This window comes from Gouania willdenowi, chromosome 12 (genome assembly GCF_900634775.1).
Source record: "Gouania willdenowi chromosome 12, fGouWil2.1, whole genome shotgun sequence".
Lineage (NCBI taxonomy): Eukaryota > Metazoa > Chordata > Actinopteri > Blenniiformes > Gobiesocidae > Gouania > Gouania willdenowi.
Window position 1 is genome coordinate 22,605,903 of NC_041055.1, and position 12,321 is coordinate 22,618,223.

At 35.8% G+C, this 12,321-nt stretch overlaps 1 protein-coding gene across 1 annotated transcript in view; it reads right to left on the minus strand.

The window, feature by feature from the left end:
* The window catches only part of arhgap24 (Rho GTPase activating protein 24), a 73,759-nt gene extending 65,735 nt beyond the window's left edge, over positions 1-8,024 (minus strand). Inside the window, exon 1 of the mRNA XM_028463008.1 lies at positions 7,589-8,024. The gene's annotated coding sequence lies outside the window, so the exon portion shown is untranslated. The remainder of the gene's footprint in view (positions 1-7,588) is intronic.
* Positions 8,025-12,321: the final 4,297 nt, after the last annotated feature.

The window sequence follows — 12,321 nt, forward strand, 5'->3', positions numbered from 1 at the left end:
TCATCTGTAGACAGACGATACTGAATTGATCGTTCCTCAGTAACTCAATGGGTAGAAAGGAAGTCCTTTTGTAAAATTCTGTTTATACATATTAATAGAATTTAAATTCATCAAAATTTGCATTTAGCACTGCCCGAGGGAGAACGGATAATGAAGCCTATTTTTCCTTTGACTTTGGTGATTAAGTCAAATAAATTCTCATGGGACGTGGATACAAGGAGGACTTTAATGTCCTTGGTGACAGTTAATGATCCAGACCACCATCTGCTCATGTTTAGCTATCTGTATTCTCACTCATTTCTTTCTCAAACTATGATGAATATTGAAGAGTTCTCATTGGGAAAGATTATCTCAGCATTAATGCACCATGCAAGAAAAAATGACACAAGATTGGAAAAAGAAAACCAGTATATCATACAGCCCTGTCAGACGCACAGATGTTAGATTCTGTTTTGGTTCTGGAATGACAAAACAGAATATAGCTATTGTTTAGTATACGCTTTGGCACTGTGTCATTTCTTAGCAGGGTACAACAATTTTCAAGGCTGTGTGAAGGAAGAATTTAAAAAAAAAAATTAAATTCCAACTGCACAAGAACAAAGAAAAAAAAGTTTTTTTTAAAGCTATCATGTAGTCTTGGAGCACAAAGAAATGTAACCGACGCTGAGTCAGGTTGGGCTCAACCTAACAGTGAGGGCATCTCGAGTTCATGGATTTTTATGTTGTATGTTTAAGAATCTGCATCGGTCTGCGAAGTCATAAATACTGTGACTGGATACACCCCAAGAGACTTAGGTTTTGTCCAAATAGCACTGAATCCTACAGTAAATCACTCTCTCCTTGATGACAAAAAGTTCAGGTGGATGCAACATTCAAGACCATTCAATGTATGCATACTTTAAATGAGGAAAAAAAAGTTCCCAAGATATTACTCAAAACAAACGTCAAGAGTTTTAAATGATATCTGTTGTTTTGTTGCTGATGTTGTAGGTTTATGCGGAAATAGTACGAATTTAAGTAGTTTTATACATAAGGCTTACACTACACTGTCATTATTATGACATGACACCTGTCATTAGCATGAATAAGGTGTCCTGAAGGCTGTCATTAAGTGTTGTTCGTTATCCTAACCCTAACACTTTGTTACGCTAACTCTACCTAACACTAAGCCTTTGTTACCCTAACCCTACGTCTTTGTTACCCTAACCCTAAGCTTTTGATACCCCAACCCTAAGCTAACCATAACCCTTTGTTACCCTAACCCTAACCAAACTCTAAGCCTTAGTTACCCTAACCTTACCAAACCCTTCGTTACCCTAACCCTAAGCCTTCGTTACCCTAACCCTTTGTTACCCTAACCCTAAGCCTTCGTTACCCAAACTCTTTGTTACCCTAACCCTAAGCCTTCGTTACCCTACCGCTATCTAACCCTTTGTTACCCTAACCCTAACCCCTTGTTTCTCTACCTAACCATAACCCTTCGTTACCCTAACCCTAAGCCTTCGTTACCCTAACCCTTTGTTACCCTAACCCTAAGCCTTCGTTACCCAAACTCTTTGTTATCCTAACCCTAAGCCTTCGTTACCCTAACCCTAAGCCTTCGTTACCCTACCGCTATCTAACCCTTTGTTACCCTAACCCTAACCCCTTGTTTCTCTACCTAACCATAACCCTTTGTTACCCTAACCCTAAGACTTTGTTAGTCTAACCCTACCGAGCCCTAACCCTTTGTTACCCTAATCCTACCTAACACTAACCCTTCGTTACCCATCCCTAACCGCACTATATCCCTCCACCTAACTCAAAAAATGCCAACATAGCTCCAAAGGTGTCATAATTTAGCAAAACAACACTTAATGACAGCCTTCATGACACCTTATTCATGCTAATGACAGATAATGACAACATAATGTCAGCCTAATGTATCAAACTTCAAGTATGGTGTTACATGAAATGAATACCTTTCTTTGTTTTGAAAGTTTGGCAAGTGTAATAAAACTCTGGAGCTATCAAACTGCTCTCATTAACTACAGCTCGTGGGTTGAAATGATGACCATGTATATCATAAGGTTCCTTATTTTTGATCTAATAAGAGTTGCCTTTACTTTGAACCTCAGACATTTCTGTTTTCATGCTAACGGTGCTAATGATACAAAAGAGAAGATCGTTTGAACGTCTCATGCTAACCATTAGCCTACTTTTAAATCTGCAAACTCTTCCGGAAGCAACTTTAGTCATAAGGTCACAGGAGTGAGACTGCGCTGTGCTGATCATTGGAGAGGATGTGAAAGAGGAAGAACTGCAGAGTGGTCACAGATGGTAGAACTCACACAAGAGCAAATGAAAACCTGATTCATATCTGCAGACACTCAAGTCAGGTCAGTCAAGATTTAATGGGGGATTGGGGTTATTCAAAGGTGAATCTACCTTTAATGACAGGGTAGGAAAGTAATCAATAATCAATCACTACCCGCCCACATGACTCAACCTAAGAAATTGAGATTAATGGATATACAAATTAAGTAGCGTACCGCTAATAATCCTTGTTTTTGCTCTTGCTACTTTCCTGCACAACGATTTAGAAACAACATGTCCCCCCCGCTCTTCTTACTTTACCAAGCAGGCAGTTTATACCCTTCCCCGTTCCCCTCCCTCAATAATATCCTCCGTTTCATGTGTCACCAGATGTCCGGGAGCTGAGAAGTGACTTCTTTAGAGACGCTGAGTGATTTTACATGTGTTTGACACACTGTTACAGAGAAAAGAATAATACTATTGATGTGCTGGTATCTGTAATGTGGATACCAGAACTCACAAAGGGGAAATCTCTGACACAAACATAACTTTGTGTGACACGAGTGGATAAAGCTTCAAGGTAATAATGAGGCAACCAGTCTTTTTCTCAAAGGGATTATAATCAGAGTTTGAAAAGCTGTATTGACATACTTTTCCAACATGTAACCCAATGCTACGCTTTACAAACATTTAGTTTAATAATCCCTTTAATGCGCAAAACAGTAAAAGTGACTTTGTAAAAGGTTAAGAGATACTGGCCCATGTGTCAAACTCATGGCCCGGGGGCCAAATCCGGCCCTTTGGAGTATCCAATACGGCCCGCAGGAGAAAGTAAAAACAGAGAAAACATAAATCATTGTGTAAATGGAACTCGACAATATTTGCAGGGGCTCACAGTTGTCCCGATGCTTATATTGCATGATTGCAGTCATTTTTAATGTTAAACTGTTGGAAAAAACTCAAAATTCTTACAAAATCTTTAAATTTTCCTCAAATTTTTACATAGTATTTCTCTTAATTAAATAGAAATTGGGTACAAAATCTAGGAAATTTAAAGTGAAGATACTGTCAGGACTGATATCTATCACTTATTGCTTGGAAATTGTCAGTTTATGTATACGTAGGCAGAGGTAACAAGTATCGGATTACAAGTACTCGCATTACTGTAATGAAGTTGCTCTTGTGGGTACTTTTTTGAGTATAATTCCAAATCAGTAATTTTACTTGTACTTAAATACATTTTAAAAGAAGTAAAGTAATTAGTTGCATTTCTACACCCAACTGTTACTGAGTAAATTATTATTATTTTTTGTTTTAAAATGATCAACGGACATTGTGAAACTACAATCATAGACGACCAACCAGCAATGAATGCTTGTTATTGTCTCAGTTTTAGAGTTAACAAATTTAGCTATATTTTTTTATTTTATTTTGAATTTAAGTCATTGGTGTTATTTTATTTAAAAAACAATTGTACATTTTTGACAAACCTTTTATTTCATACAGATGCCTTTGTGGAAAATAAATGAATAACCGATTGTACAAGATTTAATCTCTACCTTTTTAAGTTTATACATGAGATGTTTACTGTATGTAAGGAAAACCATGGCAAGAGTTCTTACCAAAAATAAACATAGGGTGTGACAGTTACTAATAACTTTTACTTTGAGTACTATTTAATTGAGTTACTTTATTTGTACTTGAGTATAGTTTCAACAAAGTAAGAGTACTTCTACTTGAGTAGGATATATCAGTACTCTTTACATCTGTACATAGGAGTGCAAACACGGGCACAATAATGTTCCAATTACTTCATTTCTACTATAACATTGAAGGTCACCAGAATATTTACTTTTACATACAGTCGTGCTTTGTTTGCTACTTGTTTAGTTTACAAAACTACCCAGAAGGCAGTATGTTGGTCCGTTTCGTAAACTAAGCACAACTCATGTGCTGCTTTACAGTAGGTTCAACCACTCTCCCTTGTCTCAATATAGAGATATCATCGAGTTAGTCTAGGGAACGTTGGAGTACAGCAGCTGACACCGGGAACCTGATCCCTGGGCTTTCCAGCAGCACAGCTTGTCTACTGTAGACATTCCTGGCACACGAGGGTCATCATCCCTGCTTCTACCTCAGCACTCATGCCCCGTTTGCTACCACATCATCTATTTTCATTACGGCACCTGTGCGGCCAAGCAACGTCTGTTTTGCCTTCCTCCTGGCTGCTTGTCTGTCTGCTTCACTGGGGAATTCTCTCATCCACATCCTGTGTCCTTGCATGAGTACATTCATCTTTGACTGCAGGACACCATTGGTGTTTTGCCATGTCTAACAAGTGAAGTAAGCCGCATGTGTCAAACTCATGGCCCGGGGGCCAAATCTGGCCCTATGCAGCATCCAATTTGGCCCGCAGGAGAAAGTAAAAATGACAGAGAAAACATGAATCATAGTGTAAATGAAACTCAACAATATTTGCAGGGGCACACAGTTTTCTCGGTGCTTATATCGCATGATTTCAGTCATTTTTAATGTTAAACAATTGAAAAAACAAAAAATTCTTACAAAATCCTTTAATTTTCTTTAAATTGTGACAAATATTTCCTTTAATTAAATAGAAATTGGTCTCAAATCTGGGCCATTTAAGGAAAAGATCCTCTTGAGACTGATATCTATCACTTATTGCTTGGATATGGTCGGTTTCTTACATATTTTGTCATTTATGTATACGTAGAAATGCACATTAATGTTGAAATTACTTGCTTTCCTGCATAAGATCTTTGGCCCACTTATGATCAAACTGCTCCGTATTTGGCCCCTGAACTATAATGAGTTTGACACCCCTGACCTAAGCCAATAGCATGAAGTGACCAAATCATATACATGAAATTTATCTTGAAAGCTGATAAAAAAGTGAACAATCATACTGTTAAACTATCATCCTGTGAATTGGTAAAAGCTAAAAAATCCACATAATTTAGAAAAAAGGTGCTTTTTTAGTTTTGTCTCACTGCATCTTTACTATCACACGTGTATGTTACAGTTACACAAGACAAATACAATTGTTTAACCTAATATCAGTCTTTTCCAAGCTTACTGCAGGTGACACTGCTGCAGTAGTGTGTCACCCATTTATTATACTGTAGAGCAGTGATTTCCACTTTGCAGGTGGTGCATGGAAACATTCCGCAATTGGTTTAAAGCAAATAAAATAGGAGATAGATTTTTTTTTTAGTCAATAAAAAGCTAATGGGGAGAAATCACTGCTGTAGAGCTTTGCCGGACCCTCATACCTCCAAGAATTTAACCAGAATGTGGCTGATCTGTGATGCAAACTATAATAACTAACTGCACATATTTGAATAGATTAATATATTTTTTCTTTAATTTTTTTTTCATCTTGTATACATTTATATATTTTACAGGGTCATAGCAGGGTGTAATTTGAATGAGATTACAGTTAATCACACTGATAAAGCACATTTACTTTCAGGACTAAATGAGAAACTTTAACAGCATTACATTAATGTTTTTAGACTGCAGAGACCCTGCAGAGAAAGAGCGACTGCAAGTTAGAGATGCATCACCTGACCTTGAAACTGATAGAAAGGGAAAAAACATTAGAAAAGATAGCATTCTTTATTAAAATGCTGAATTTATCAATACATCTGTGACAACTCTATATCAGGATATCTTCCATAACTCAGGCTTGTGCCCAAAACGCTTCTTAATCAGACCTGAGGTAATATTATGTCCAAATATATAATATATCATTGAGAGTGGAAGAAATATGATACCAAGTAAAATTCATATATATACCATCTATAATAAACTAAACTCTTTAGATTGGGAATCAAACTCATAACCCTGGGCAGGAAAATTATAAATAATAATTTTAGAGCAGATGATGTCTATAATTTATCAAGTATTCCCAAATCCCGACAAATATCCATGACGGCGATGTATTGATTATATCTGTCGATTGATAATTGATGAGAATATTTAACGGAAGCCACCAATATTTCTACATAGGAAAATACCCACAAATGTGTTTTAAATGGTTGATAATTGGCCTTTTATATATATATATATATATATATATATATATATATATATATATATAAAAGGCCAGTCTTTTTTATATATATAATTATAGAGGTAAAACTTGGGGGACATATGCAATATGGCAGACATAAGCAACTGGTGGCCCTCAGTCTGATTATTTGAGGCCCCCAAAACAAATCCCCAAAAATTGTATTTCAGGAAGTTGGAAGGAATATAAAGCCCAACATAATACACACAACAACAAAAAAAGAAAAAACTCCCAAAACACACAAATCCGCAGCAAATTGCACAAAGTACACAAAAACACAAAAAAATTCTAAAATACACAAAATCACTTGCAAAACACAAAATCACAACAAAGACAGACATAGCAACCACGTACACAAACGAAATGACAATGAAAACTTAAAAAAACAACAACACATTACAGAATAGACACACAAACTGTCAATAAAATGACAGGAAAATACAGAAACAACAAAAAATACAAAAACATCACCCCAAACACGCACAAAACGACAAGATAAATGCAGAAAATGACAGAAAGATACACAAAACACAAAATTACAAGAATACACACACACACACACAAAAAAACACATCATGACTAAAAACTGATAAAACTACAGACAAAGACAAAAGACCCCACCAAATATACAAAATGACTCCAGAATCACACTACATAGGCAACAAAAACAATAATTATACAAAAAATGCACAAAAAGACAACAGAAAGATACAAAAATACACACAATGACTCCAAAAAACATACTGTACATTACAGAAAAATACACCAAATGAAAAAAAAATATGAAAATGAGTAAAAAAAAACAACACATTTATCATGCACATGTCCCATAGAATTAAACCAGGGAAATTGCACACGGTATTTTACTTTGCACAAGCAAATATACCTCTTTATAACATTACAGAGTACAGAGTATGTACACCTCTTTGTAAGCTCCTCCCACTATATGAATACATACTTCTGAGGGGCACTGTACTAGTTATTCTAATGCTGACAAATATTAATAATGTGGCCCCTGGATCACATTCCATCACATTTTTGGGACTCCCGCAGTGATACAGTTGCCCATCCCTGCCATTTGGTATAGAAAGTCAAAAGATGTCACCATTCGTACTCAACAATGCAAGTCAGGTGGTTTACTCCATCAACATGTGAAAATACAGTAATAGCAACTCCTTGGATGTAGAAGAACAAACTCACCTTTCACTTCAGCAGCCTGTCTGAATCTTTTTTATCCTTGATGTATGGTATTCAGAACTGTATCCAATGCAGTGACAGGTAAGCAATCATTATTATTGGAAATCCTTGGCTGGGTCAAGCAGTACAGTTGTCCTCCATGCACCTCTAGTTGCTGCTCCTGGACTTTCTCACCATTGTGGACGTATTCACTGGGAGTGCACTGAGTTTTGCTGAGGCTCAGATGAGTCGTTTGAAACTTCCCCCCTGATAGCTTGACATCATCCGCATGCTGAAAGAGTCTGCCATGGACTGTGGGTGTCTGCACAGACTGTCAGACACAGGGAAGCCCGTATAGTTGGAGCACGCCCACAGGCTCTCACACTCAAACACATGCTCCCCCCCCCCCACCTTTTCTCAAGACTGTAATGCAGCTTTAAGCCCCTCCAGTCAATGTGGCTGGTGGTGACACAGTCAGACTTTAGTCTGAGGAGAAGCCTGTGTGTTGGTTACACAGTGGTGGAAAAGGAGGGAGGAGGGAAAGTGTGTGTGTGTGTGTGTGTGTGTGTGTGTGAGATACACTGATACACTACATTCAGTGGTGGACTGGGACCAAAATTCAGCCCTCACATTTTCTGTCCATACCAGCCCTCTACATGATCATGTAGTGATGCTAAACATGTGGCTCTTTATGTCTTCATTTTAATTATTATCCCCCCAGAAAACCTTAAAAAGAGGAAACTTATTAACAGCGTTTTACCTATTTCCTTTGGCCATTTTACAACATCCTTTGTCCCATTTTTGCCCCTTTTCAAAACCTTTTTTTTTTTGTCTTTTTGCAAGTTCTTTTTGACACTTTTATCAATTTTTGTCCTTTCTTGAATTTTTTTGGCCCCTTTTCATCCCAATAAGCTAACTTTTGCCCAATAAATACCCTTTGTTTGATTTTTTTCCTACATTTTGCCCATTTAAGCTATCTTTTGACATTACATACCACCTGGTTCCTCTTTATTTGTCCATTTTTTTGGCCACTCTTGACTGCTTTTGTGCAATTTTTACCCCTTTTCAAACCTTTATCACACTTTAGCTACCATTTGCCAATAAATATATTTTTTTCCTATTTTTTGTCTATTTTTGCAAGTTCCTTTTGACACTTTTATCAATTTTTGTCCTTTCTTGAATGTTTCTGACCACTTTTCATCCCAATAGGCTAACATTTGCCCAATAAATACCCTTTGTTTCCTTTTTTTCCGACATTTTGCCTCTTTTTATTCCACATTTTTGCCATTTTTCACTATGGTTTGCCACATTTTGCCCATTTAAGCTGTCCTTTGCTATTACATACCACCTAGTTCCTCTCTGTTTGTCCGTTTTTTGGCCACTCTTGACTGCTTTTGTCCAATTTTTGCCCCTTTTCAAAACTTTTTTCAAACTTTAGCTACAGTTTGCCGATAAATCTAATTTTTTCCCTATTTTTTGTCTATTTTTGGAAGTTCTTTTTGACACTTTAATCAATTTTTTGTCTTTTCTTGAATTTTTTTGGCCACTTTTCATCCCTATAAGCTGACTTTTGACTAATAAACACCGCATGTTTCCTTTTTGCCCTACATTTTGTTTGTTTTGTTCCACATTTTTGCCACTTCTCACTATTGTTTGCCACATTTTGCCCTTTTTCACTATGGTTTACCACATTTCGCCCATTTAAGCTATCCTTTTCCATTATATACCACCTGGTCTCCTCTTTATTTGTCCATTTTTTGGCCACTCTTGACTCCTTTTGGCCCTTTTTAGTCACTTTTCACTCTTTTCTAGCCTTAAAGAATGTAAACTATTTTATAATAGGCCTTTCATAATTTATCCTTTTTTTTTTTTGTTGGAAAAATCTGAAGGTTATGTGCTCCTTGTGAACGGCACAGGATGGCACTTACAAATGACGTTGTGCATTTGGGTCAGCAAACATTTATTCAACCCCTCTGTTCTCATGCTGGTGCAACACCAGCTGTACATACACACAATATATAGTGGAAGGTCCTTGCTGTTTGTTTGAGAATGCTGTAAAAATTTATTTCTTAAATCTCAGTCGTGCAGGGATTTCTTTTGAAAAATGTAATTGGGAAGTACAAGCCTCTTTCTTTGTTTTTTTAATGGCGGTAACAAATAAAATCTCTTTGTTTGGTTACGCACAAGGCACTAAGCAGCTGAGTAATTTAGAAGACAGTAATTTGACGTCCAGGGACCCTGAGATAACACAAAATGCACAATCAATATTAACCTTTTTCTTAAATGTTTCACACCAATGGATTTTACCAATAACCACAAATATTAAAGAGAAAACAGGCGCAATCCTACCAACAATTGTAATATAAAGTTAAAGATGTTTATTTAAAAAATATTGAGTCCACTCAATATAATAAAATAGCCACAATTTATATTATTACCAAGGAGTTGCAGTGCAATTTTACGCTGTACACGAAACAATGTTTTGCATTATGACAAACCAAGGCGTGAAAAGCCAGCTTGTGTGGGAGGTAACTGCTGTGTCAACAGTAATTACTTCCTTAAAAAACTAAAAAAAAAATACAAGATGTGAAATAGTTCATTTGCCAACTCTTAATCTATTAATATGTAGAGAAATGTGATGATGTTACTGCCCCAAAGGAGCAGATGGTGTTTTACAGTCATAGAGTTAAATAAGGATAGTGGATTATTGTGTTAACAATGCAAAATAGAGCATCAGCTAAATGTTACATTACTGAGTAAATTATTTGGTGAATTGGTACCTTAAACCACAGGACTGACCTCAAGTCAGCCAAGTCATGTCATTTCTGATCAAAGCCACTTTCTATGGTTGCGGTTGGGTTTTTTACCTGTTATATTGTTACCCACATGGCACATTGGGCATGTTTTAGAGTTCTTAAATGTAGCTATACTTTTTTGACACTGTTTTTAGTGTTCTTTAATCATTTTGTGGGGTTTTTGAGACATTTTGTGTGTTTTTTCTTGTTTTGTGTCATTTTCTGAGGTTTTGGACTCTTTTTTTGAGTCATTTTGTGTTTTTGTTTTTGTTTGTAGAATTGCAATGTATGTTTTTTGAAAAATTTTGTGTGTTTTTTCTTGTATTGTGTTTTCTGTTTTAGAGGCGTTTTGTATGTCTTTGAGACGTGTTGTGTTTTTTGTTGTTGTTTCAAGTGTTTTTTTTGTTTTGTTTTGTTTTTTTTTTTTATCATTTTGTGTGTTTTATATGGAAAGGAATTCATTGATGTTATTTCATTTTTTTTTTTTTAAATTTACATTTTAACAAACCTTTTATTTTATACAGATGCCGTTGTTCCAATTGTGCAAAATGTGGTGTTTATGTTTACATATGAGATGTTTACTGTTACCGTGGCAATGTGTATTACCAAACATAAATGTGGGAGGTGAAAGTAACTAGAAACTTTTACTTTGAGTACTATTTAATTGAGCTACTTTTTACTTGTACTTGAGTATTTTATGCATGACTTACTTGAGTACAATTTAAATCAAGTAACAGTACTTTTACTTGAGTTGCATATATCAGTACTCTTTACACTTCTGCCTAAAACTATAGATTTATGAGTAAAAACTTTAAAGATAAGTCTCAAATCCTGCAGATTGAATAAAAATTCAACCATAACAAAGAAAACAATGGAATTGAGCTGAAAAAAAACATTTTAAATGCTAATTATAGATATTATTTTCTAGCTTCTGTAAATATTAATGCTATTTTTTTTTTTATCTGTATGTATATAGTTCCATCGTTTTAAACCAGTTTCGGGTTGGGCACTGCTTCTGCTCTTTACCACAGCAGTTTTGTTTTTACACATGTAATGGAAATAAAAAAAAAAAAAAAAAAGAAAACTGGATAAACAAAGATGAAAACCTGAATAAAAAAAGAGCAGGAGGACAAAGCTGGTTAGCGTGCTAATCAGTAATCAACATGATGGACTTCACCTGTGAGACAACCACACACATGCAAGAAGTGAAAGAAATGACGCACTCAGAGGAACGAAACCAAACAACCAGGAACTAAAAAAGACTCAACTGAAGCTGAGCAAAAATCATACTTAATAATTATCACTGAGAAAACCAAAGAAATACACATTTCTTACTTAAATTCTACAGAAACAAATGACAAATGGACTAAAACCCCTAAATTTAACTCATCAACCAACTCACAGAAAACTTGAGATAAATTAAAACATGAAGATGGCTAAGTTTAACTTTAACTTAGAAATAGACAAAAACAAGAAGAAAAAAAAAACACTGCATTTTCTGCATTATGGAGTTATTTGGTTTTCTCTCACGGTACCGCGTATTGTATTCTAATCTGTTCATCTTTCCTGTTTACTTGTGGTAAAGAATGACGACTTTAGCTCATTAGCCCAGTGGTATGCAATGAAAATTCATCACTTTGATGTTAAATGTAGGTATTTGTGGCCCCCAGACATGTGAACAGTGATTTTCCTCTTGGCCCCCGACGTCCCTCACAAAAAGAGGCAGGCAACAGATATTCAACTTGTTCTCAAAACCAGGCATTATGTTTTGTATTCAAACTTATAAAACTATGACCTTAACCAAGTAGGTAGCAGCTATATGTGACTACTGCAGTGATAAACACTGTTAGTTAACAACTATGTTAACATTATTTACTAAAGTTTTCCTGTGTATTCTAGTTGCAAACTGACTGAGACTTTAAAACCAACACAACTAAAATTATTCCAGTGTTTCTGATGTAA